The sequence below is a fragment of the Elephas maximus genome, chromosome 3, assembly GCF_024166365.1.
Source record: "Elephas maximus indicus isolate mEleMax1 chromosome 3, mEleMax1 primary haplotype, whole genome shotgun sequence".
NCBI lineage: Eukaryota > Metazoa > Chordata > Mammalia > Proboscidea > Elephantidae > Elephas > Elephas maximus.
Genome location: NC_064821.1, coordinates 163,879,220 through 163,907,186, shown reverse-complemented (window position 1 = coordinate 163,907,186; position 27,967 = coordinate 163,879,220). Strand labels below are relative to the sequence as shown.

Genomic DNA, 27,967 nt, shown 5'->3' with positions numbered 1-27,967 from the left:
TTCTAATGAATTTTGCAATGATTAGGATGCTTTTGGCTCCAAGTAATTTAACTTAAAACAATAAGGCATATATATCTTCTCACATTAAAAAGTAGTCTTGAGACTTCTGGGTTGATTACCTCAGTAATTAATTACACAACCAAGGATTCAATTACTTTCCATTCTTGGTTCTGACATTTTCTTTACATCTCCTTGTTCTCAGGCTAGCTCCTCTCCTAGTTACAAAATGGATGCCAAAGTTCATGGCATCCAGAAACAACAACATTCAGAAGAGAGGAGTACCTCTCTTCTCCCTATCCATCAGAGTTATTTTCACATTTCTTGGTGAGAATTTTATTTCGTGTCCTTGCTGAAACCAATCACTCTTAGGGAAGTGAGAACACACAGTAATTTGTCTCATCGGGATATACCTTTTCTTGAGTTACTAGGAAGAATAGTAGACACACAACAAACACTGGGGCTCTGCCAGCTATGAAGAAAGATGCTGGTTGCTTGGTAGGCAACAATAGTGCCTACTACAGTGCAATTGTAAAAATTTAATGAGATAATTTCTATAAAGCTCTTCTATTGATAATAAACATTCAAATAAATATTAGGTAGAAATAACATCTCATGCACTTTACAATTAACTTAGGAAGCTAAGAAAGTTTAAAAAAATGTATTTTTCTTATGATATCAATGATAGATATAAACAAGGTGACTATGAGAGCCCTAATGAGGGGCCCAAAACCTCGAGCAGAGAGAGTAAAGAGTAAGGAGGGGTGGCAGAGTCAGTTAGGAAAGGCTTCTCAAAAAGAGGTGGATTTGAGCTGAGTCTTGAAAGACAAATAGGAGTTGTTGTTGTTAGCTGTTGAGTCGGCCCTGACTCATGGCAACGCCAAGCACAACAAGATCAGACAGTTGTGATCCACAGAGTGTTCACTGGTTGATCTTTGGAAGTAGATCACCAGGCCTTTCTTTCTAGTCCCTCTTAGTCTGGAAGCTCCATTGAAACTTGTTCAGCATTATAGCAACACGCAAGCCTCCACTGACAGACAGATGGTGGCTGAAATTAAGGTACATTGGCTGGGAGTTCAACTTGGGTCTCCTGCATGGAAGGCAAGAATTCTACCACTGCCCTAATTGGGAGTTCAAAAACCCAGTGCCGTCGAGTCGATTCCGACTCATAGTGACCCCAGAGGACAGAGTAGAACTGCCCCATAGAGTTTCCAAGGAGCGCGTGGTGGATTCAAACTGCAGACCATTTGGTTAGCAGCTGTAGCACTTAACCACTATGTCACCAGGGTTTCCTAATTAGGAGTTCCCACCAGTTAACCAGGTTAAAAAATAAAAACTTTGAAGCTGGGGTGGGGCGTGGGACTAAAGAAGTATCGGTAGTCCTCCATGCACTTGGAAATCCTGAGGGGAGAGGAACAGGAGAGGAGGAGGCCAAGAAAACCCTTGTAGCCCAGTGCCCAAAGAATAAGGTGATGTTAGAACCCTCAATTTCTTAGACAAATTGATCTTAAGCACAGGTCAAAATGTATTATCTTACTAGCAAAGAAACCAGCAAGGTGATAAAAGAGTATGCTGGTTCAGAGAGGGGTCATACAGTAAGGAAAAAGACTCTTATGAAACTAGCCAGCTTTTAAAGTGAGAATGATTGCAAGGGCATTTCACAAGGTCATAACAAAATCAAGTCCACACCAGTTGTAACAAAGGACAGTTGTAGCAGGACAGTCTAAAATGCCAGATGTGCTGACCATCAGTCAAAAGAAAAAAAAAAAAAGCCTTGGTACATTTAAGAAGCAAACAGTAAGGATACATTTCTATTTACATTTGCGGAATACTTAGATTGCATCCTCAACAGCTGGAGTCCCTAGGTTGGTGCAAACGTTTAAGTGCTCATCTGCTAAACAAAATGTTGGAGGTTGGAGTCTACCCAGAGGTACCTTGTAAGAAAGGTCTGGTGATCTACTTTCAAAAAACCAGCCATTGAAAACCCCATGGATCGTAGTTCTACTCTGCCACACGTGGGGTTGCCATGCGTCAGAGTTGACATAACGGCAGCTGGTACTGCTACTGGTACCCTCAATAGTAGCGTTCTATGGGGCCAACCGCTGGGCAAGCAGGAATCAGAGTCAGCGGTGAGCAGAGGCATGAATGGAAGGGAAAGGCCAAAGCAGAGCTTCAAGCCACAAGTTCTCATTTTAAACAGGTAAACTCTGGTGATTTGTTTCATTCCATCCACAAAGGTGTGAAATAAACAGTTGGCCCATTGTTTATCCAAAAAAAGTTTTGGATAACTTTTTTTTTTTTTTTTCATTGAAAATGAAAAACAGGCAATAGGCAATGCCCAGGAGTTTGAATTTTATTCTGAATATTGGAGGGAGCCATGGCCAGGTGTTAAGGTACCCTTTCTGGGATCTAGTCCCCCATCCCTGGCATGCCTAGAAAGTTCTACCATAACACCCAGAAGGAAGACAAATTAAGACCAACACGCCCAGTGGTGTGATTTCTTTCTTTTTAATCAGGCAACATATTTATGGTTTTAAACACCTGTGTGAAGAAATACGATGAGCTAAGATTTTTTTTTTTTTTAAGTAAGAACCTGCAAATAACAACTAAATCTTAAATAATCGGTTTTGTCAAGCCCAGGCAAGACTTTACCAGCCCTTCAGGATCAGTGATGGCTGATTCTCTCCATGATTTCCAGCGATCCAGCCTCCCTCCAAAGGCAGTAGCAACCAGAAAGTACCCAGACTGAGACAACATCCCGCTCAGGTTCAGTTTGCTCCAGGCCAGAAAGTGCTGCTCTCCCTGAACTTCCTCCAAGAAAAGACTTCCTGCCAGGACAGAATGTTCCAACACTTTTACACCCAGAAGATAAAAAAACCAATGTTCTTGAGAGGAGCGGCAGTCAAGGGAGGGAAGGTAAATAGTTTTATACTTCCTTGGTAGGCCAGAAGTTCAGAAGGACATGAGAATGCCCTTCTGACCTTCTGTGGAGCCATGCGCCTCTTCTGTGCCTCAGTCAACCCTCCGTGCCCACTTCTCGATGGCGCCTATCACAGGGCTTCACATTCTGGTGCATGGTCAACCTGCTCCTCTGAGCTCCTGGAAGGTGCCGTCCTCTGTTCAAAAGGCCCTGCTGGACTGAAACTAGCAGGTCCCCAGAGGTCATGGTCCCCAGACCCTCTGTTAGCCCAAGACTGGAACCATTCCCGAAGCCAACTCTTCAGATAGGGATTGGACTGGACTATAAGACAAAAAATGATACATGTGAGGATTGAGTTTCTTGGCTTAAACAGACACACGAGACTATGTGGGCAGCTCCTGTGTGGAGGGGAGATGAGAAGGTAGAGGGGACAGGAGCTGACTGAACGGACACAGGGAATACAGGGTGGAGAGGAGGCGTGTGCTGTCTCATTAGGAGGAAAGCAGCTAGGAGTACATAGCAAGGTGTACATAAGTTTTGTATGAGAGACTGACTGGATTTGTAAACTTTCACTTAAAGCACACACACACACAAACACACACACACAGAGAACACTGAGAGCCAAAGAAAAAACAAACAAAAGGCCCTGCTGTGGCAGTGACCGGGGACTCAGGTGGCAGGCCTGGGAAAGAACTCTTCCCTCCCCCTACACTCCGCCACCTTTCAAGCCCATATCTTTTAACAAAGAGGTTGCAATGGAAAAGGATAGCAAGAAAGTAACCTTGTGGCTAAGAAGTCAATAACATCCTTTTAGGATGCCGCGTCTCCTGCCATTCCTTTCTTGCCCCCCTTACCCTTGGGCAGCACCGAATTTCTTTTGGTAACTCACACATAGCATGTTGATTCTCTCCTCTGGATCTCTGTCCATGCTGAGTGGGTCCCCTTGGCCTGCAACATTCTGATCTGGAGCCTCTAAATAGAAATCCTGATGGCCCATTGGTTAAGAGCTACAGCTGCTAACCAAAAGGTCAGCAGTTCGAATCCACCAGGCGCTCCTTGGAAACCCTACGGGGACAGTTCTACTCTGTCCTATAGGGTCGCTATGAGTCAGAATCGACTGGGCAGCAATGGGTTTTGTTGTTTTATCTATATATATGCCTGAAATAGATGCTGCTCCCAGGTACTGTGCAATCCTGAGTTTACTTCACATGGAACACTTACCACTCTCTGCAGAGATTACTTATTATCTAGTTCTTCCACCTCTCTGGGATTTTCCCAAGGGCAACAACTGAGTCTTAATGCATGCTTGCATTCTTGTACCTCGCACAGTGCCTGTATAAAGCAGGCCTTCAAAAACATGTTAGAGTAAGCTGAACATAAGCAGGAGAAGGCCTGACTCAGGCTGCCAGTGTTGTCCCCCAGTATCCCAGCATCACTTCTAGTGCCCCTTTGTCACCCCCAGTGCCCCACTGTCACCCCCAGTGCCCCAGGACCACCCCTCAGTGCCCCACAGTTGCCCCTCACACACTGTCCAACAGTTGCCCCCCACATGCACTGTCCTACAGCTGTCCCACACACACTATCCTACAGCTGCTTCACACACACACACTGCCCTACAGTTGCCCCCCCACTGTCCTACAGTTTTCTCCCCACCCCCAACACCATCCTACAGTTGCCCACCTTGATCCTCTTGCATGACAGAGGCAGGGGTTGAGTCAGACCAGGGAGAGACCAGAGGCCTGGATAAGCAGGGTAGAAGCTTCGCATTTTCCTTCCCCTCAACTGCTAAAAGATTGCCTAAAAGATTCTCTCTTTAGACCAGTTCTGACTGCAAAATCTTGGACAAACTCTGTCCTCCTCCTATTGGTGGGATGTTCCTGTTTCTGCCCCTTAAGATGCCACTTACAAGAAGTAGGGCTCTTTAGTGGGTAGATTCCTGAACATGAGGGAGTCTTTCCAGCCTTGGGCACAGCACTGCCCCAGGTGGTTTATTTATTTAAACTCCTGTAGCAAATTACCCTTCCAGAGGCTTCTCATAGCCAAGGCCAAGTCCTCTGGGAAAAGAAAGCACCTTACAGGGCAAAGAGAAAGGCTGTGTCCCCTAAGTAGAAGGACACTTTTGAGAACAGCTAATGCTTTAGTCTGTCAAGGCAAAAAGAGGCCCTGTATCCTAGAGGACCCAAAGTCAAGAAAGAAGTAACCCAGAACTCAAGAAAGCAAACTCTCAAGAGTTTACAGATGCTGGTTATCTTCCAAGCCAGCTCTAATAGGTGGTAGTTAAAACCATGAGGACGGAGAAGGTGGTCCAAAGACAGTGAGCCAAGAGAGCAGAGCAGTGGGCCAGGCACAGGACACTGTGAAACAGTATGTTTGATGGATGGACTTGGGAAAGAGCCATAAGGAGTCAGAGAAGAAATGGTCAAAGAGATCAGCGGAGAGCCAAGGCAAGTGCCAAATCACAGAAGCCACAAAGGCAGAGAGCTTTAAGGGGAGAATGGACAAAAGTGTCAACGTAGCAGAGGAGTCCAAGAAAAGGCCTAAACATCCATTGGACCTTACAAATAGTAGTTCACTGAAGGAGTCCCTGGGCCGTGCAAATGGTTAATGTTCTTAGCTGCTAACCAAAAAATGGAGAATTGAGTCCACCCAGAGGTAGACAAAGAACAAGGACCTGGCAACCTACTTCAGAAAAATCAACCACTGAAAACCCTATGGAGCAGAGTTCTACTCCACAGCAACTTGTTACTGGTTAGTTCACTTGATAGCCCTGGTGAGAATGGTGTCAGAGGGTGGTGGGTCTGAAGTCCTGATTTCCAGGGCAAAATTCAGACCTGTAGAGGCCCTGAGCACTAAAAAAAAATTGTTGTCCTCCCCATGTGTAATTCAAAATGAAATCAATGCTAAATGGTAACATAACTATAATAAGGCTCAACACAATTTTAATTATTTAAATTAATAAATTTAAACACATTTGAATACACATATATATTCATGTACATACATACCTACATACGCACATACATATACAAAACCAAAACCAAAACCAAACCCAACCCATTGCCGTCGAGTCGATTCCGACTCATAGCGACCCTATAGAACAGAGTAGAACTGCCCCATAGAGTTTCCAAGGAGCGCCTGGTGGATTTGAACTGCTGACCTTTTGGTTAGCAGCTGTAGCTCTTAATCACGATGCCACCAGGGTTTCACACACATACAATCCTTATTTTTTTCTTCACAATATGTTTGTTCTTCTGGTGCGCGAAACATCTGCTTTCTCTACCTACTACTGGCAGCAGTGATTTGAGGAGTGAGACACGTAATGGTGGCAAGAGTCAGTGTAACTCAGAAGCTCGAGTAAAAGACTAAAGAGAGAGGAGGTTTTAGCAATGAGGGGAGATCTGTGCCTTGGAGAAGACACTTAGTTATGTTTATAGGCTATGGGGGACAAGCAAGTAAAGAGGAAGAGATTGAGGATACAGGTGAGTGAGGAGGAATAATTCGTGGAGAGGCACCTAGAAAGCAGAAATTGGTGAGTTGAAGAGCCCAGGAGAGTGTTGGCATTACTAGCAGGAAGGATCCCTCAGTCTCAGAGGCTGGAGAAAATGGCGATTCAGGTGTGGGTCAGTTCTGACTTCTAGCGACCCTATATACAACAGAATGAAACTCTGCCCAGTCCTGAGCCATCCTCACAATTGTTGCTATGCTTGAGCCCATTGTTGTAGCCACTGTGTCAATCCATTTCATTGAGGGTCTTCCTGTTTTTTGCTGACCATCTACTTTACCAAGCTCGATGTCCTTCTCCAGGGACTGGTCCTTCCTGACAACAGGTCCAAAGTATGTGAGATGTAGTCTTGCCATTCTTGCTCCTAAGGATCATTTCGACTGTACTTCTTCCAAGACAGACTTGTCTGTTTTTCTGGCAGTCCAGGGTATGTTCAATATTCCTCCCCAACACCACAATTCAAAAGCATCAATTCTTCTTCAGTCATCCTTATTCATTGTCCAGCTTTTGCATGCATATGAGGCGACTGAAAACACCATGACTTGGGTCAGGCATATCTTAGTCTTCAGCAGATTTGCCCAATGCAAAGTATCTTTTGATTTTTTGACTGCTGTTTCCATGGGTGTTGATTGTGAATCCAAGTAAAATGAAATCCTTGACAACATCAATCTTTTTTCCATTTATCATGATGTCGCTTTTTGGTCCAGTTGTGAGGATTTTTGTTTTCTTTATGTTGAGGTGTGATCCATACTGAAGAGAGAGATTTATTCCCAGGAAGTGGCTCACACAGTTGTGGAGACTGACAAGTTCCAAATCCATGGGTCAGGTGGCAGATTGGAAGCTTCTCCTGACTCACGTGGTTGCAGGCGCTGATGAACCCGAAATCTGCAGGTCAGGCAGCAGGCTGAAGGCATCTCATGTCCCAAGAACTGGAGGTCAGAGGATAACAAGACAAATCCAAGATCCAGAGCGAGTGAGGTTTGCTGGAACATTCATTCTTATATCATGAATATAGGCCACACCCCCAGGAAACTCCTTTTCCAACTGAATGGCTGCTCACGTCAGACCACAAAATGGGAGATGATTACATAGTGTCTGCCAAACCACTAAGAATAACAGCCTAGCCAAGTTCACACATACCATTAACCATCACACCCCTTAATAGCAAATACCATTGACACTCCAGGAAGATGCCCATGTTTGTCCTGTGGCTCCTTGTACCCCTTGGGGCACTGCTGAGCACTCCCAGAGTTATCTGTACCTTGTTTGAGCAACACACATTAATGCTTTCTACTTTCTTTTTTGTAAACCCACCAATTCACTCTTAACAAAATAGGTGATGTGTTCATGTTTGGTTTACATGTTAATTGGCTAGGCTGATAGAGTGTTAGTGACTGTAGAGGACCATAATGTGGAGCTGGCCCATCTGAACCCAGAGAGAGTGAGTGGACTAAAGTCCCAGAGCAAGTTAGTGGTAGAGTTGGTACTCGTACCCAGGCTACTAAGGTGCCCTGACTCTCAGTCAGGATCCTTTCTTTCTACCATACCTTCCATGTTTTTGAAGATCTGTCTTGCTCTAAAATTACGTGTTTCTAAACACAGGTATAGCAGTTAACTCCCATGGACTCTTTAAGATATCTTCCCTTCTTGAACCCATTACCATTTACCATTAATCTTTTCCACCAGCTCCCAGCAGCTTTATATCGCCTCTTCAAAACTGCATTTTTGTCCTTGACAAATTGAATTAATTTAGTAAGCCAAACAAATCTATCCAGTTCTTTAAGTATGATTTTTTGGTGGGGTTTAAACCATTAGCTCAAACACCATTTTCAGTAAGATACACCCTTCCTTCAGTGCCTACAGTGGCTCCTCATTACCTCTGGCATGCTCTCCCTCCCCACCTCTTGCACAGCGGCCCTGGAATTAAGGGGCCCAGGTTGAGCATGCACTGTAGAGCATAGGCCTGGCGCTATTTGGCCCTTGACACATAATTTGAAGACTAGACAACTGGGGTGCTACTAACAGAGAAAAATGCCAAGTGCAGACTTGCTTTCTAGGAAAGCAGGAAAAGAAAAAGGAAAGGGCTAGGGGCAGTTGGTGGTCCTGGGAGAGGGTTTTTAACAATCTGGCTCAGCTTCCCTGTAACCTAAGTGCACCCCACCGACTTTCCCTTCTTATTTGGCTCCTTTTCTCCTTCACACTTGGTACAGGCAGCCACCAAAGCTCTTCCTGTGCATTCCCAAAGGAGTCCCTGGGTGGTGCAAATGGTTAGCAAGCTTGGCGGCTAACTGAAAGACTGGAGGTTCAAGTCCATTGGAAGGCACACTGGAAGCACATTGGAAGAAAGTGATCAAGAAAGAAAAAGGAAAGATATTGTGCTTATTATTAATAGCCATCTGTGCTCAACTACTAACCTAAAGGTTAGTGGTTCAAACCCAGCCTGCAGTGCCACAGAAGAAAGGCCTGGCAATCTGCTTCTGAAAGGTCATAACCATGAAAACCCTATGAAGCACAGGTCTACTCTGCATCACATGGGGTTGCCGTGAGTCAGGTGTTGCCTTGATGGCAATGGGTTTGATTTTTGTGTGTGTGGCGGGGGGGCGGTATCTGAAGATCATTCAAAATTGGTTGCAGCAGTACATCAACTGGAAACTGCCAGAAATTCAACCCAGATTTGGAAGAGGATGTGGAATGAGGGATATCATTGCTGATGTCAGATGGATCTTGGCTGGAAGCAGAGAATACCAGAAAGATGTTTTCCTGTGTTTTATTGACTATGAAAATCATCCGACTGTGTGGATTATAACAAATTATGGACAGCATTGCAAAGAATGGGTATTCCAGGACATTTAATTGTGCTCATGAGGAACCCGTACATAGACTAAGAGGCCATTGTTTGAACAGAGCAAGGGGGTACTGCATGGTTTAAAATCAAGAAAGGTGGATGTCAGGGTTGCATCCTTTCACCATACTTATTCAATCTGTATGTTGAGCAAATAAACCAAGAAGCTGGACTATACGAAGAAGAATGTGGCATCAGGATTGGAGGAAGACACATTAACAACCTGTGATATGCAGATGACACAACCCTGCTTATTGAAAGTGGAGAGGACTTGAAGCACTTACTAATGAAGATCAAAGACCACAGCCTTCAGTAGGGATCACAGAGCAACATAAAGAAAACAAAAATCCTCACAACTGGACCAATAAGCAACGTCATGATAAATGAAGAAAAGATTGAAGTTGTCAAGGATTTATTTCATTTTACTTGGATCCACAACCAATACCCAGGGAAGCAGCAGTCAAGAATTCAAAAGACACATTCCATTGGGCAAATCTGCTGCAAAGACCTCTTTAAAGTGTTAAAAAGCAAAGATGTCATTTTGAGGTCTAAGGTGTGCCCAACCCAGGCCATGATATTTTCAATTGCCTCATATGCACATGAAAGCTGGACAATGAATAAGGAAGATGAAAGAAGAATTGATGGCTTTGCATTATGGTGTTGGCAAAGAATACTGAATATACCGTGGACTGCCAGCAAAACGAACAAATGTGTCTTGGAAGAAATACAGCCAGAGTGCTCCTGGGAAGCAATGGTGGAGAGCCTTCATCTCAGGTACTTTGGATATGTTATCAGGAGAGACCAGTCCCTGAAGAAGGACTTTATGCTTGGTAAAGTAGAGGGTCAGAGATAGAGAGGAAGACACTGAACGAGACGGACTGGCACAGTGGCTGCAACAATGGGCTCAAACATAACAACGATTGTGGGAATGGTGCGGGACCAGCCAGTATTTCGTTCTGTTGAACATAGGGTCACTATGTGTCAGAACTGACTCAATGGCACTTAACAACAACAACAATCTAACTGCTTAAGTAACGAATTAACACCAAAAAATATTTTAGCTTAACTAGTAAAGAATGTCTGCCTTGAGTATCATGCTCTTTTAAGAACCATCTATACGCGATCAAATTGACAATAGCAACTCGAAAGATTAGATCGTAACCTTAGTGGGCAACAAGTTTCTGCTAATGGGGGAGGAACTCACAAAAGGAGGGTAAGAATGGTTGCACAACTCAGAAAATGTAATCAATGTCACTGAATTGTACGTGTAGAAGCTGTTGAAATGGTGTATATTTTGCTGTGTATATTCTAAATAACAACAAAAATAAAATAAATTATTTTAAAAAATGAATTAACCTCACATTTGAATGAGGGAACTCTGTTTCCCACATGTTATCTCAAATGAACTTCACAGAAGCCCTGCGAGGCAACCAGGAAGGCCTCTTTCTCCTCTATTACCAGATGAAGCTCAAAGTGGTTAAATGGTTGGCTAATCTCATACAACTAATAAGTGACAGGAATCCCTGGGTTGTGCAAACAGTTAACTCAGTTGCTAACCAAAAGGTTGGAGGTTTGAGTTCACCCAGAGGTACCTTAGAAGGAAGGCCTGGTGATCTACTTTTGAAAAATCAGCCACCGAAAACCTATGGAGCACAGTCCTACCCTGACACACATGGGGTCGTCATGAGTTAGACTCGACTCCGTAGCAACTGGCTTCTTTGCTAAATGACACAGCCGCGATTCTAACCTGCTTTTCTGATTTCTCCTTTCTCTTTCAATACCATCATGCTGTCTAGAAATTTCAAATAATTTAAGATAAAAACCAAAATAAAAATAAAAAGCCAGATCAATGGGTTTTTTGTAACTCCAGATCTGAGCTTTCCTAGGGCCCCAGGCAAGATCCTCTGAAGTTCTTTCTTCTCACACTAAGGCTGCTTCCTTCTCCCTGGGGCTTCAAGTCTGACTCAGGGCAAGGAGGGAGCCTCTCTGGCTGTGGGAAAACAATACAAAGGGAGACTCAATGACTTCCAGGAATGCCTCACCAACTGCACCCTTCCCACAGGCCATGGCAGTAATGGCCCAGCCATTAGAGTCCCAGGGCCAGAATAAACAGCAGGAGAAGTGGGATGACGAAATGACGAGGTCCCTCCTAGTCCAAAAGGACAGTAATGGAAGTGGGTGTGAATGCTGAACATTTAAATGCTTCTTTGTCTTAATCTGTGAATCAGAAAGATTGCCCAAACCTTGCCAGTTCATGCCTGTCTCTTACCATAGCATAACAACCATTGACATTCTGTACTGCACTTGGAATGAAGGAAGTGTTTTTACTTGTGTTAGGTTATTTGGAAGGAGCCCTGGTGGCACAACAGTTAAGCGCTCAGCTGCTAACTGAAGGGTTGGTGGTTCAAACCTGCCCAGTGGCTCCTTGGGAGAAAGACCTAGGGATCTGCTGCCATAAAGATTATGACCTAGAAAACAGTATGAGGCAGTTTGACTCTGTGACATGGGGTCGGTGAGTCGAAAATGACTTGACAGCACCCAAAAATAACAAGGTTATTTGATTCTCACTACACACCAAACCCCTTGCCGTCAAGTCAATTCCAACTCATACTGACCCTATAGGACAGAGAAGAACTGCACCATAAGGTTTCCAAGGAGCGCCTGGTGGATTCCAACTGCTGACCTTTTGATTAGCAGCCGAGCTCTTAAGCAGTGCGCCTCCCACCTCCTTATCTGCAGGTGAGAAAATACACAAAGGCCCAGAGAGCTAAGGTAAACTATCAAGGACATCCAGCTAAGAGTTTGTGGGGCAGGACTTGAAAGCATCTTCTGCTTCCAAAATCTGTATCCTTTTTTTTTAATTGGCAGTCTTTTCCTTACAGCACTCTGCCTTTTATCCTTACATTCCAGCAGGCACAGGGCCTGCCCTCACTGAGCACAGCCTGGGAGAAGCATTATGAGCAGGCTGAGAGCCAGGATGCTGAATTGAATGGCTCAAGGCTGTGCTCCCCCACAGCTCCTCACTGGCGGATTCTAATAATGCATCTGTCCTTCAGGAATCTTTTAAACCAATATTTATTTGTTTATTTATACCGTTTGGGAGAAGTAAGCTCCTGGAGTAATAGCCTGCCTTCTACAAAAAATACTTTGTGTGTATGTGTGTGTGTGTGTGTGTGTGTCTTGACCCACCTTCTTTCACATTGCAATCATTGCTCTCTATTCTCACTATTCGAGGTTACATGAGCAAATCAATCTGGTCGTGGTTTTGTTGGCATGCTCTGCCCTGTCACAGTGTTTGGTCCACCTTGGTCCCTGTCTAAAGAAGATAATTGGGTCCCCAGGGCATGGACCTCACAATGCTTTTAGAATTAGGCTCCCCAAGCGTTTTGTGAAAGGAGTCTTGGTGATGCAATGGTTAAGTGCTCCACAGCTCACGAAATGGCTGCCGGTTCCTACGCACTCAGCAGCTCTGCGGGAGAAAAGCCCTGGCGATCTGCTCCGGTAAAGATTACAGCCTAGAAAACCCTATGGGGCAGTCCTACTCTGTCTCGTGGAATTGCTGTGAGTCAAAATCAACTCAATGGCGTCTAACAATAACAATAGCATTAGGTGAGGGAAAACGTTCAGAGGGTTTGCAGAGCAGAATAAAACGATATTGTTCCCCTTTTAATTAAAGATTTTACTTCCTCAAAGGAGAAGGAGTGTAAACTTGGACAACTGTTTTATTCTTTAAAACCTGTCTCCTGTCACACTGTGTTTTTGTGTTCACTGTTTTTCAACTTACCTCACCCCATATAACCTTATTGGGTTTATCCTCCAGAGGGCTGGAGGTAGGCTCCTCCTCTCCAGAGCCTCTAAGTGTCAGTGCCTCTGCTGCCTAATTACCTAGAGAAGCCGGGAGGAGACTGAGGTCCCAGCTTGATCCCAGCTACTAGAGAGATGGAATATTAAGACATTTTCCTTTCTTCAGAAAACAGAGCTCTTGTTAATTCTTCCTGGTGGTGATTAGCCAGTTATTTTTAGCTCCATCTAAGCTGCCAGTTAATATTCAGGGCTGGTTTAGATAGCACACTCACCATGTTAGTGCTCCAGTTCCATTCGGTGCCACTGAAGAGAATAGGATGATTCACTTGCAGGGTGAGCCCATCCCCCAGGCTCTGGGGGGCACCCTCTCCTGCTCCTTCATGAGGCCTTGGTTCCTGTCCAAAGAGCCTCAAGCTCTGGGGCCAAGACAATGCCTTACAGCAGGGACCTGAAAAATGAGCTGTTTGGAAGCCATATTCTGAGGCAGAAATAACACTGCACTGAAAGTGACTTTGTCACTCACTCGCTGTGTAACACTGGGCAAGGCACCTTCCTTCTCCGAGCCATCAGTAAAATCATGTGCTACACTAATTGGTCAGGAGTCCCTGGATGGTGCAAATGGTTAATGGGCTTGGCTGCTAACAGAAAAATTGGGGGTTCAAGTCCACCCAGAAGCACTTCGGAAGAAAGACCTGGCAATATACTTCCAAAAACTCATCCACTGAGAACCTTACGGAGCACAATTCCACTCTGACACACACGGGGTTGCCATGAGTTGGGGTCAACTCCACAACAACTGTTTTTTGTTTTGTTTTTTGGTTTTTAAGTCCCTTCCAAGACTAAGATGTGACATGGTCACCAAGTCCAAAATCAGGCCTAGACGTGAAGAAGCCCAAGCCTTTGTGAGGGCATCTTGCAAGCAGGATCCAGGTGCCTTTTTCTTTATTCCTGTGAAGTGGTTGTTCTCACTTCATGTCCCAGTCCAGCCCATCCCATGTGCCATTAGTCCCTGCTACAAGCTGCCTCCCGCAGAACTCCCAGGAGGGTGGGTGTGCTTGGGAGCCCCGGGAGGTGCAGCAAGAAGCTTGTCTGGAGATTAGGGTACCCCAGTGTGGTCCTGTTAATGAGATGGAGGAAGCCCCAGAAATGAGAAACCAGTTCAATTCTACTCCATTTGATCCATCTGGGAGTACTCTTCTAAACTATGAATCCTGCTATACTTTCTAAGAAGGAGCACTGGTGGCACAACACTTAAGCACTTGGCGCTAACCAAAAGCCTGGCAATTCGAACCCACCCAGTGGTTCTGAGGGAGAAAGACCTGGCAATCTGCTTCTATAACACTGCCCAGGAAACCCTATGGGACAGTTCTACTCTGTCACATAGGGTCGCTATGAGTCAAAAATTGACTCAAAGGCAACTAACAACAACATATTTTCTAAAGCAAGTTGGTGTCAGACTCTAAGCCAGTTCCAAGGGACATGAACTTACCATTTTTTTGCAGTAGTTCACCTTCCTTTGGTGAAGTGGCAGGGCCAATCCTCCATCTGAAATGCCATTACTTTTTTCCTTGTTTGTATCATGAGGAGGATAGTAGCTGCCTGGCTAGCTGTCATAAGGAATATGTATATACGTATACATCCACCACCTGCCTGTCAGCTTGTTGTACTGTGGTTCCTTACGGATTGCTATGATGATGGGAGCTATGCCATTAGTATTTCATATACCAGGGTCACCCATGGTGAACATGTTTCCAGACTGAGACAGACTAGAAAGAAAGGTCTGGTGATCTGCCTTCAAAAATTAACCAATGAAAACCCCATCGGTTATAGAATATTATCTGAGACTTCAACTTGCTTTGGACATGTCATAATGAGGGACCAATGGCTAGAGAAGGACATCATGTTTGGTAAAGTGAGGACCAGCAGAGGCAAGGGAAACCCTCAATTGAGATGGATTGACACAGTGGCCACATCAGTGTACTCAAACATATGAATGATTATGAGGATGGTGCAAGACTTGGCAACATTTCATTTTGTCATGGCCTCATAGGGTCGTTCTCTCATGGGTCGCCATGAGTCAAAGCCTACTTGACAGCAACTAATAACAATAACATATATATATATATACACACACACACATATATACTTATTTATATACATATTTATGTGTGTGTGTGTGTGTGTAAAATTTAGCCTTACACACAGTGGGAGCCATTTGTTTTTTATCTGCCCTAGGTTGAAAGTCATTAATAATAGCTAACACTTATTGAATGCTGCCTCTAGGCCAAGTAGTGTGCAGTGCACAAGTATGTACAGTGCTTTACAACAAGAACTGCTATATTCCCTCTTTATAGATTAAACACTGAGAGCTACAGGAGGTAAGTGACACACACAAGCTCACATAGTAAGTGGTAAAGCTGAGACTCGAGCCCAAGCTGTCTGAGGCCAGAGTCTGTGCTTTCAACCACATACTAGATAATTTATTGATGAGTCAAAACTCTGGCCAATCCCTTCCTCACACCCCTTACACTTTCATAGCCAGCCACATAGTCCGTCCTGCCCTTCCTTGCTCTTGCAGAAGCCTACCATGAACACCTCTGCCTCCCCAATGCCCACAGAGCTTTCCATTTCCCCATCTTATCTTCAAGCTCATGGATTAGGATATTTGCACGATTTTGGTCCAAGTCAAATCAACTGTGGACCCCATCCATAAAGGTTCCTTCAGCACCAAGACCGGTTGCTCCTGGGCTCCCCTCCAGTCAGAGCCCAAGCTCTTCCTCCATGCTCACTCATTCTGCATGGTGGTTGTTGAAAGCTAGGCTGCCAGCCACTCCTGGTCCCTCTTCCAACCCTCCTCAGGGCACAGCTTTCACATGGCCAACCTCTGGACCCTTGGTACCAAGGTCACAACAGTGACACTCACTTTTGAAATAAGTTGAGAGGGGAACAGGCAGGGGAACAGTGGAGCACAGCTATTCTGTGACTGGGAGGCAAACACAGGCATAAATGTGTGTTCACCTTTAAAAGGTTCCCAGCACCTCTCTGTGAGGGCTGCATGTTGATTGGCTTCGATAATCCCTCAGGGTGCAGTTATGATACCCTGGTCTGGGAAAAAGACTCAAGTAGAACAGACTGGCTGGCTCTCCAGGGCCAGGGCAGATGGGACCAGTCCTCTCCGACTTCGATCCTGGCATCCTGGAAGCCCTCCCTACCTTATCTCCCCATCTGGCCCTCTGCACCAAACAGAGTATACAAGTGACCCCGCCCAGCCACTGCAGGGGGAAGTTCTGTTACCCACTGCTGTTTGGACAACGATCAGGCAAAGCCAAGACAAATGCATCATTTTTATGGCCCTACCTGCAAGCAGGTCCTCCTTGAAGAGACATCAGCTGGCACATAGGAGTCCAAGGAAGCTCATAAACTCTCCCATGCTGAAACTACAAGTTTTATTGTAATCATAAACAGCACCCAATGCCACAAGAGGTGCACCTGAGTACTTCGTTAAATAATAAATGCAGTATGTTTTGTTTCTTACTCATCCAGCCCAGCAGGGCCCTGGCAGCGGGGCGGAGGTGGGGTTGACAGAGCCCAGGGCTGAATTGCTTTGAGAAAATCAGAGTGTTCCCACCTCGGACTCAGGTGGTAGGTGTGGATGTTGATACAGACAACAGCAGCTCTGCACACCTACATGGTGTAGGGCCTAGCTCAAATCCCAGCTCGACAGCTGTGTGCCCTCGTGCAGACTGCTTAACCTTTCAGGTTCGCACCTGTGAAATTAAGGCACTAATAAACCCACTGCCGTCGAGTGACCCTATAGGACAGAGTAGAACTGCCTGATAGAGATTCCATGGAGCGCCTGGAAGATCTGAACTGCCGACCTCTTGGTCAGTAGCCGTAGCACTTAACCACCACACCACCAGGGTTTCCGCTAAGGCACTAATAGGGTAATTCTGATGAGTAAATGGGTTAAAGGATGGGGTACTGGGACTGTGTTCCCTCTGTCAAAACTCCGCTCTCTTTCTTGGGGCTGCATTTGGAAACTTTGCCTCTGAAGCCTGTCTTTCATCAGAGAGGTGCCCCAGGGCCAGGGTTAAAAGAAAATTATGGGGAAATGTGGAGGGGGTTGGGGCAAACCAGAAACAGCATTCTTCTAACCAGGGCAGGCACTAGAGAGACGTTCTCATCATCTCACACTAGGGCTGGTAGTCAGCTTCACTGGCTGAGTCCTGGCCTCACCTTCCAGAGTCTGGGATGAAACAAGGGGTGTATGTGTGTGTGTGTGCGTGCGTGCACGCGCACATGTGTGTATGCATGTGTGAGAGAGAAATTATAGACCTTTCATTCATTTTCTCTCCAGACATAGATAATAATGATAATTACAATAGTAAATGCTATTGAGCATTTAAGCTCGGCTTTGCACATATCATCACCTTCAATTTTCCTAGCCACCCAATTAAGTGGGTGTTATTATCCCCAGTTTACAAGTGAGGAAACCAAAGTTCAGGAGGTTGAGTAAGACTTGAATGAGTTAGGTAAGTATCTTGGAGTCCCCAGGTGGTGAAAACTGCTAACGTGCTTGGCTGCTAACCGAAAGGTTGGAGGTTCAAGTCCATCCAGAGCTGCCTTGGAAGAAAGGCCTGGTGATCTACTTCCGAAAACTCAGCCAGTGAAAACCCTACAGAGCACAGTTCTCTTCTAACACACATGGATTGCCATGAGTTGGAGTCTACCCAATGGTAACCGGAAGGAATGAAATCACTCCCAACTTACAAGTGAGGGAACCCAGGTTCAGGAGGTTGAGTAAGAATTGAATGAGTTGTATAATCATCTAGTTAGTGCCTGGCACATAGACACAGTGCTCATGATCGTGTGTGCTGGGCACTGGGGGGCACTGATGTGTCTGAAGTTTCTCTGTGGTTTTCAGGGACCCACAGTTTTGTGGGGAGCCATACACAATGAGAAAGGCTCAGACTGGTGATGTGAGAATATACAAAGGGGCTTCCCAGAGACTGAGGAGCAAATGAAAAAGAGAGGGCACTGAACTGGCAGAAATAGGGGATGTGTCAGGGAGGCCTCAGTTCTAGCAGAAGGGAGGTAGATAGATTAGTGGGAAAACAGTATTCATTAGCAGGGGACATGGCAAGTACAGTGACAAACAAGATTTCCTGACGTGGGTGTGTGGGTTAAAGGTGATTAGGCTGGGGAAATTCAAGGTAGAGACTGCTATGGAAAGCACATTTAAACCCACATAATAATAGCTAATATTTATTAAAAATTATTAGCTAGTATTTATTGAGCCCCAAGTGCGTTGGGTACCGTTCTAAGCCTTTACATGTGTTAGTTCGTTGAATCCTCACAACGACCTGTGAAGAAAGTCTTGTTCACTCTCGTCATTTCTCAATAAGGAAGTTAAGGCACAGAGAAGCCAAGTAGTGAGTCTCATGTCACAGAGGCAGGCAGTTGCAGGGGCAGGATTCAAACCCAGATAGTTTAACTGCAGAGCCCAAACCCTAACCCCGACTCTATGCGGTTTAGTAATGACGGAGTAATTGCAAGTGTGAGCCTTTATTATGCAGCCAAAATTATTTGTATTGACGTGATTAACCATCCTGTTTCATGAGAAACGAATGTTTTGAAAATGGTTGCCGATGTGTGGGTTTTATGCATCATACGTGCCGCAGACACTAACAAAAAGCATGCAGATGAACGTGAAGGATGGGAAAGAGGAGAGGGCATTCAGTGTCCACTCTTAGAGCAGGTAATGTTGCCTAATGTTTCCACCAAAAACAAGTCATAATTCCACCCTCCTGCCCTCTTCTCCCAGATCCCGTGTTTACCAAACAGCCAGGAATGATGAAGAGAAGTGGTTGTAGGGACCTGTATTAGTCAGGATGTGATGGCTGTAAGTGACATAAACCTAACTCACAGTACAAAAACCCCAGTGCCGTCGAGTCGATTCCAACTCATAGCGACCCTGTAGGACAGAGTAGAACTGCCCCATAGAGTTTCCAAGGAGCACCTGGTGGATTTGAACTGCCAACCCTTTGGTTCGCTTAAGCAAAAAGGAAAATCTGTTGGCTCAGTGAAAAAACTAAAAGGAAGGCCTAAAGTGGAGGCCTTCAGGGGAAAACAAACCAGTCAACATAGACTTCGTATGTATCTACCTGTCTCTAATTAGGGCCAATTAAGATATGGAAGTCTGTCTCCATAAAGATTTACAGCCTTGGAAACACTGTGGGGAAGTTCTATTCTGTTCTATAGAGTCGCTATGAACAGGAATTGACTCGATGGCAATGGATTTGGTTTGGTTTTGGTTAATGATTCTTAGGAGCCCTGGTGGTTCAACAGTTAAGCTTGGCTGTTAACTGAAAGGTTGGCGGTTCAAACCCACCCAGTGGCTCCAAGGGAAAATGACCTCGTGATCTGCTGTCATAAAGATTAAACCAAACAAAACCAAACCCATTGCTGTTGAGTCGATTCCAACTCAGAGAGACCTTATAGGACAGAGTAGAACTGCCCTATAGAGTTTCCAATGAGCGCCTGGTGGATTCGAACTGCCGACCTTTTGGTTAGCAGCCATAGCTCTTAACCACTGTACCACCAGGATTTCCCTTATAAAGATTACAGTCTTAAAAAGCTGTGGGGCAATACTACTCTGACAGATGGGGTCACTACGAATCAGATTTGACTCAACGGCACTTAACAATAGCAACAAGTGTCATTATTTCATTAAAGCCGTTTTTTTCTCCCACCTAACTACAGGCTTTATGAGAGCAGGAACTACATTCGTTGGTACAATGCCTTCCATTGTATCCCCATCGCCTAACACAGTGCCTGGTACATAGCGAACCAGTTGCCATCAAGTCAATTCTGACTCACAGTGACCCCAATGTGTCGGAGTAGAACTATACTCCATAGAGTTTTCAGTGGCTGGCTTTTTGGGAGTAGATAGCTAGGCTTTTCCTCCAAGGTGCTTCTGGGTGGACTTGAACCACCAGCCTTTCAGTTAGCAGCCAACCATGTTAACCATTTGCACCACTCAGCCATTCCTCAGCACATAGTGAGTGCTCAAGAAGTAATTATTGAATGAATGAATTAGTGAATGAATGATGAATAGATACAGTGACTTGAGATCCCCAGAGTATTCTCATACTTTTCTCATTTAATCCACACAACAACCACCCATGAAGTAGGTAGGCTCCACATTATTATTTCCAATTTGCAGTCAGGAAAACTAATACTCAGAGAGATTGAGTTGCCCAAGTCATACATAGTAAGTGGTCTCTTGACTCTCATTCAATGAGCTTCCAATAAACTCCTTCAGACAGGCTGTGGTAAGGGTCCAGTGGAGTTGCCAGGTCTTTAAGGATGTCTCCAGAGAACCAGAGGTGGCACATGTGTTCCCATTCCCCAGCTGATCCTTGGGTCTCTTTCCTGGACACTCCTTTAAGTTCTCTAATCTCGTCTTAGTTCAGCTCAACAGCTGTTTTATATTGAACTGACTCCCCTCTTCAGCAGTCAAGAGAGGAAATCAAAGGAAGAATGGGAAGAAGTAAGGCCAGTTATTCAGACATCTGCAAATAAAGTCTGATCTGCAGACCAGGGGCAATTGTCCTTGTATGACACCAAAATATGCCCAAACCCCATCTGCTGTCTGTGTACCTCGAGATTGGAACCACACACACATCTTGAACTAGAGGAAAGCTGGTGTTGTCATTATGATGATAGCAAATAGCGACAATCATTTGCAAAGACACATAGGAATTTCTAGGTTTCATCATTTGAAATATCAGTCCATACTTACTGACCACCTACAGTGGCCCTAACAGTCTGCTGGGCACAAGGGAGGGAAGGCAAAAAGAACATTAGACACAGACTCTTGCCCGGAGGCGCACATAGCTGCTTTGAGTCAGAAAGAAGGTGATTTTATGAAACCAGAGAAATGAAGAATATGTAGTTAGTTACATGCCAATGTTAATGCTGTGGAGTTTAAGAACAGTTGTTTGGCCAGAGGACAAAGAGAATGTCATGGGAAAATGTGACTGAGTCTGGAAAGACAGTAACAATTTTAAAAGGTAGTAAAGAGGGAGAACATTCCTAAGGAAGGAATAAGCGTGGCACGAGAGTCCTTCGGCAGGAAGAGATCGGTGAGGTAAGTACATTGGCACACTCTGGACCAGACTGCCTCATTCCCCCCTGGCTCTGCCACTTACGGGCTTGTCCCTTTATTTCCTCTCCTAGAAAATGAGATGGCTATGATGATTATAATAATAAATATCAAAAAGTAATAGATACAATAGTAATCTACTTCATAGGGTTGTTGTTTTAAGGATTAAATGGATTAATGCAAGTAAAACATTTTAAAAAGTGCTTGGTTTAAATAAATAGTAACTATTATCATTCAGAGGTCCCTGGGTGGCACAAATGGCTTGTGCTTGACTACCAATCGAAAGGTTGGGGGTTCAAACAGAGGCACAGTGGAAGAATGTCCTGACAATCTGCTTCTGTAAAGATTACAGCCAAGAAAACCTCATGAAGTGCAGTTCTGCTCTGTAACACGTGGGGTCTCCAGGAGTCAGAATTGACTGCACAGCAATGGGTTTGGGGTTGTTATCATTCAATAACATTTCTTGAGCTTCTACTATGTGGCAACAGACAGCACGCAAGGGGTGAAGGTAAGATCCCTGTTCTGATAGATCTCCCAGTAAAGAAAGGGAAAAAGTCAAGTTACACAAATACCTGACAATTACATGTGATGTAAGTAACACAGGGAAGCTCTGAGGCTCAAGGGCAGGTCACCCCTAAGCCCACCTGGGGTCAACCCAGGAAGACTTCTCAGAAGAGGCAATGACTCTGGTGTTCCAAATGAGAAGAAGTTTCTCAAATGAGGAAGGGAAGAGGAGAAAGGGCAATAGAGGTGGATGAATCAAGTACTAAACCAAACCCGCTGCTGTCAAGTCGGTTCTAGTTCATAGTCACCCCATTGGGCTTCCAAGGCTGTAAATCTCTATGGAGCCAGACTGCCACATCTTTCTCCTGAAGAGCTGCTGGTGGTTTCAAGCCAGGAACCTTTTGGTTAGCAGTGGATCACTTTAAACACTGCACCACCAGAAGTCCTTCAACAAGCTCTAGAAGTACCAAAAATATTGGACAGAGGGAGAGGGCGTTACGGTGTAGGGAGAATTGAGATGGGAGAGTTAGGTCAGGGAAGGGTATGGGGGGCCCTTAAGTACCAAACTAAGGAGTTAGGACTTCGTAGGCCATGGGGAGTAATTAAGGCTATTTAAGAGGGGGAGTGAGGAGGGCATGTGGAGGATCTAAGGAGTCCCATCATCTCCACAGGCCTGGTTTCCTCATCTGTAAGGTGAGGAAGGCTGTAAAAGCCCATCCATACCCAACACTCTAAGACTTTATGAGCATACAACCTATTTAGTAGATTCACTGCTCCCACCCCTCCTCTATCATCCATGCTTCCCAGACACCAGACCAGCCACAGCAGAGAGAGGCGGCTTTATAGACATACTTGAAAGGTTGCTAATTCATTTATTTGACCAATATTTATTGAGCATCTACTATATGCAGGCAGGAAACCCTGGTGGTAGAGTGGTTAGGAGCTATGACTGCTAACCAAAAAAGGCTGGCAGTTCAAATCTACCAGGCGCTCCTTGGAAACCCTTTGGGGCAGTTCTACTCTGTCCTATAGGGTCGCTATGAGTCGGAATCATCTTGACAGCAACAGGTTTGGTTTTTTACCGGTATGTCCAGGCATGAGTGAACAAGGCAGATACAGCACCTGCCCCTGGGAGGCTTCCTTCACTATACTCAGCAGAGGGGAGATGAGGCCCCAGGCGCTGAGCCCAGCCTCCTAAAAATGAGACAAGAAGGGACCTGTGTAGCCCAGTCTGGCTGCCCTTCTCTTGCAGCCCAAAGACACCACAAGTCTCTCTCTTCCAGGCAAAATGGGCAGCTGTGTGTGTGCTCAGGCATGCAGGCCGTGCTGGGCAGGGTGGGGCGGGGCTTGGGGTAAGGCACTGTCTTCTAGCTCCCTCCCACACCCACTTGCTGTAGGAGTCTGTCTCACCTATCAGCCTCCCATGAAGAGAGTTTTTGAAGATCTGACACAGGGAGCAGGCATGCACTGGAGTCTTTGAACAGAGCCTGGCAGGATGGCCTGGTCTGGAAATTTTAGTCTCCCACAAGACCTGCAGACTAGCAGCTTGAATTGTTTGTAGAAGTTTAGGATCAATATCAACTCTCTTGTTCCCAAGCTAAACAATTCCCACTCTACAAATGCTACAAAAACCAACCTGCTGGTATTGTCCCACATTAAAGAATGCTTTCTTTGTTAAATCTTTAATCCTGCTGTCTCTTGTCTTGCCCACTCCCCAGAGTTCTTACAGACTTGAGGGCATGCTATCTCTCTCTTCAGATGCAGATTTATCCCACTGGAACCAGCTCAGGTCCAGGAAAAACTGGAAAGAAATGGGCTGATGTGGTTGCTGTCAAAAGGCTTAGTCCAGGTGGATCCTGGTAGCACAACTAGGTCCAGGGTCTAGGGACAGGAACACCCTATGGGCCCATTCCTGGGGACTGCTGACTGAGACACCCAGTCCTAATTTTCAGTTGTTCCTAGAGCCCGGACCAGGCCTGTCTGATTCTAAAGCCTTGGTCTTCCCACCACATGACTACCTCTGGGTGTCCCCAAGGATGAGCCTTTATTGTCCGAGACTAACACCCTTGGGCACCTGTGGCCCCTTCACCACACTGCCTCGTCATGCACAGAAACCCTAGTTTCAACATTCATCAGCTGTGTGACCTTGGGCTATGTGTAAACCAGGGAAAACATCTACTTCACAGAGTTATTGCGAAGTTGAAATTAGGTATTATATGTAAAGTGTATAATAGATGCTCCATAAATATTGGACCCATTCTTTCTTTCTTCCAGAATTTCTGACACCCAAACAATCAACAAGAATTTTATTGAGTAGCTACTATATGCCTGGTGCTGTGTTAAATTCCATGAGAGATATAATGTAAGTATCCTCCACATGGTTTCTACCCCTAAAGTCAATCAACTAAATAATCAGAAAACCGGTATTATGGGCTTACTATGTGCCCAGTGGAGCCCTGGTGGCTCAGTGGTTAAGAGCTATGGCTGCTAACCAAAAGATCAGCAGTTTGAATCCAACAGGAGCTCCTTGGAAACCCTATGGGGCAATCTTACTCTGTCCTATAGGGTTGCTATGAGTCAGAATCTACTCAATAGCAATGGGTTTGGTTTTGTTTTTATGTGCCCAGTTGTCTCTGGGAGGTGCAAACTGTTACTGCACTTGGCTACTAACCAAAATGTTGGCAGTTCAAGTCCACTTAGAGTCACCTCAGAAGAAACCCTGGAGATCTATTTCTGAAAAATCAGACATTGAAAACTCTATGAAGCACCGTTCTACTCTAACACTACAGTGTAGCAATGAGTCGGAAGTGACTCAATGGCAACTTGTTTTAACTGGTTGGGTGCCCGGTACCATGCTGGGAACAGTTACAAATTAAAATACGTAAAGCATGACACAGTGCCTTCCCAAGAGAGTCTTGCTCCCTTTGGGGAGATAAGGCATTCACTGAAAAGGTTAAATAGCAATACAAGACCTAGCAACTGAAAGAACAAACGCAGGAGCCTTGCATTACACACAACTCACTGCTAAGTAGAGTGGATGGTCTAGTGGAGAAGAAGAGCCCTCAGGCTAGAAATGTAGGAGTAAGGAGTAAGGATCCTGCATCCAGCTCATCATCATCTGAACTCTGGTTCCTGGGACTTGATCCAGGAGCCTACTGTCTGACCTGCCAATCTTGGGTTCATCAACCCCTCCAGCTATGTGAGTCAGGAGAAGCTGCCAACCAGCCTGACTCGTGACCCATGCACTTGGGACTTTACAACCTCTACAACTGCAAGCCCCCACGTGTCTGTTAGTTTGTCATACTGTGGGGGCTTGTGTGTTGCTGTGATGCTGGAAGCTATGCCACCGGTATTCAGATACCAGCAGGGTCACCCATGGAGGACAGGTTTCAGCTGAGCTTCCAGACTAAGACAGACTGGGAAGAAGGACCCGGCAGTCTACTTCTGAAAAGCATTAGCCAGTGAAAACCTTATGAATAGCAGCGGAACATTGTCTGATACAGTGCTGGAAGATGAGCCCCCCAGGTTGGAAGGCACTCAAAAGATGACTGGGGAAGAGCTACCTCCTCAGAGTAGAGTCGACCTTAATGACGTGGATGGAGTAAAGCTTTCGGGACCTTCATTTGCTTATGTGGCACAGCTCAAAATGAGAAGAAACAGCTGCAAACATCCATTAATAATCAGAACCTGGAATGTATGAAGTATGAATCTAGGAAAATTGGAAATTGTCAAAAATGAAACGGAACGTATAAACATTGATATCCTAGGCATTAGTGAGCTGAAATGGACTGGTATTGGCCATTTTGAATTGGACAATCATATAGTGTACTATGCTGGGAATGACAACTCGAAGAGGAATGGTGTTGCATTCATCATCAAAAAGAACATTTCAAGATCTATCCTGAAGTACTACACTATCAGTGATCGGATGACATCCATACGCCTACAAGGAAGTCCCCTTAATACGGCTATTATTCAAATTTACGCACCAACCACTAGGGCCAGAGATGAAGAAATAGTAGATTTTTATCAGCTGCTGCAGTCTGAAACTGACCGAACATGCAATCAAGATGCATTGATAATTACTGGCGATTGGAATGCAAAAGTTGGAAACAAAGAAGGATCAGTAGTTGGAAAATATGGCCTTGGTGATAGAAAAAATGCCAGAGATCAAATGATAGAATTTTGCAAGACCAACAACTTCTTCGTTGCAAATACCTTCTTTCACCAACATAAATGGCGACTATACACATGGCCCTTACCAGATGGAACACACAGAAATCAAATTGACTACATCTGTGGAAAGAGACAATGGAAAAGCTCAATATCATCAGTCAGAACAAGGCCAGGGGCCGACTGTGGAACAGACAATCAATTGCTCATAAGCAAGTTCAAGCTGAAACTGAAGAAAATCAGAGCAAGTCCACAAGAGCCAAAATATGACCTTGAGTATATCCCACCTGAATTTAGAGACCATCTCAAGCATAGATTTGACGCATCAAACACTAGTGACCAAAGACCAGACGAGTTGTGGAATGACATCAAGGACATCATCCATGAAGAAAGCAAGAGGTCACTGAAAAGACAGGAAAGAAAGAAAAGACCAAGACGGATGTCAGAGGAGACTCTGAAACTTGCTCTTGAGCATCGAGCAGCTAAAGCAAAAGGAAGAATTGATGAAGTAAAAGAACTGAAGATTTCAAAGGGCCTCTCGAGAAGACAAAGTAAAGTATCATAATGACGTGTGCAAAGACCTGGAGATGGAAAACAAAAAGGGAAGAACACACTCGGCATTTCTCAAGCTGAAAGAACTGAAGAAAAAATTCAAGCCTTGAGTTGCAATAGTGAAGGATTCCATGGGGAAAATATTAAACGACGCAGGAAGCATCAAAAGAAGATGGAAGGAATACACAGAGTCATTATGCCAAAAAGAATTAGTCGATGTTCAACCATTTCAAGAGGCGGCATATGATTAGGAACCGATGGTACCGAAGGAAGAAGTCCAAGCTGCTCTGAAGGGATTGGCGAAAAACAAGGCTCCAGGAATTGATGGAATATCAATTGAGATGTTTCAACAAACAGATGCAGTGCTGGAGGTGCTCACTCATCTAGGCCAAGAAATGTGGAAGACAGCTTCCTGGCCAACTGACTGGAAGAGATCCATATTTATGCCTATTCCCAAGAAAGGTGATCCAACTGAATGTGGAAATTATAGAACAATATCATTAATATCACACGCAAGCAAAATTTTACTGAAGATCATTCAAAAACGGCTGAAGCAGTATATTGACAGGGAACTGCCAGAAATTCAGGCCGGTTTCAGAAGAGGATGTGGAACCAGGGATATCATTGCTGATGTCAGATGGATCCTGCCTGGAAGCAGAGAATACCAGAAGGATGTTTACCTGTGTTTTATTGACTATGCAAAGGCATTTGACTGTGTGGATCATAACAAACTATGGATAAAACTGCGAAGAATGGGAATTCCAGAACACTTAATTGTGCTCATGAGGAACCTTTACTTAGATCAAGAGGCAGTTGTTCGGACAGATCAAGGGGATACTGATTGTTTTAAAGTCAGGAAAGGTTTGCGTCAGTGTTGTATCCTTTTACCATACCTGTTTAATCTGTATGCTGAACAAATAATCTGAGAAACTGGACTATATGAAGAAGAACGGGGCATCAGGATTGGAGGAAGACTCATTAACAACACAACCTTGCTTGCTGAAGGTGAAGAGAACTTGAAGTGCTTACTAATAAAGATCAAAGACCACAGCCTTCAGTATGGATTGCACCTCAACATAAAGAAAACAAAAATCCTCACAACTGGACCAATAAGCAACATCATGATAAACGGAGAAAAAATTGAATTTGTCAAGGATTTGATTTTACTTGGATCCACAATCAACAGCCGTGGAAGCAGCAGTCAAGAAGTCAAAAGACGCATTGCATTGGGCAAATCTGCTGCAAAGGACCTCTTCAAAGTGTTGAAGAGCAAAGATGTCACCCTGAAGACTAAGGTGCGCCTGACCCAAGCCATGGTATTTTCAATCGCATTATATGCATTTGAAAGCTGGGCAAGGAATAAGGAAGACGGAAGAAGAGTTGACTCCTTTGAATTGTGGTGTTGGCGAAGAATATTGAATATACCATGGACTGCCAAAAGAACGAACAAATCTATCTTGGAAGAAGTGTGGCCAGAATGCTCCTTAGAGGCGAGGATGGCGAGAC

General features: G+C 44.8%; 1 long non-coding RNA gene across 4 annotated transcripts in view; it reads right to left on the bottom strand.

Moving 5' to 3' along the window:
• Nucleotides 1-2,489: 2,489 nt before the first annotated feature.
• The window catches only part of LOC126073378 (uncharacterized), a 69,371-nt gene continuing 43,893 nt past the window's right edge, over nucleotides 2,490-27,967 (bottom strand). For 3 of the 4 annotated variants that reach the window (XR_007516729.1, XR_007516727.1, XR_007516730.1), the window contains one exon: nucleotides 2,490-3,238. This is a non-coding gene — a long non-coding RNA (uncharacterized LOC126073378). Of the gene's footprint in view, nucleotides 3,239-3,806; nucleotides 3,892-27,967 lie in introns of those variants that run through there. The other variant, XR_007516728.1, reaches the window with a different exon arrangement.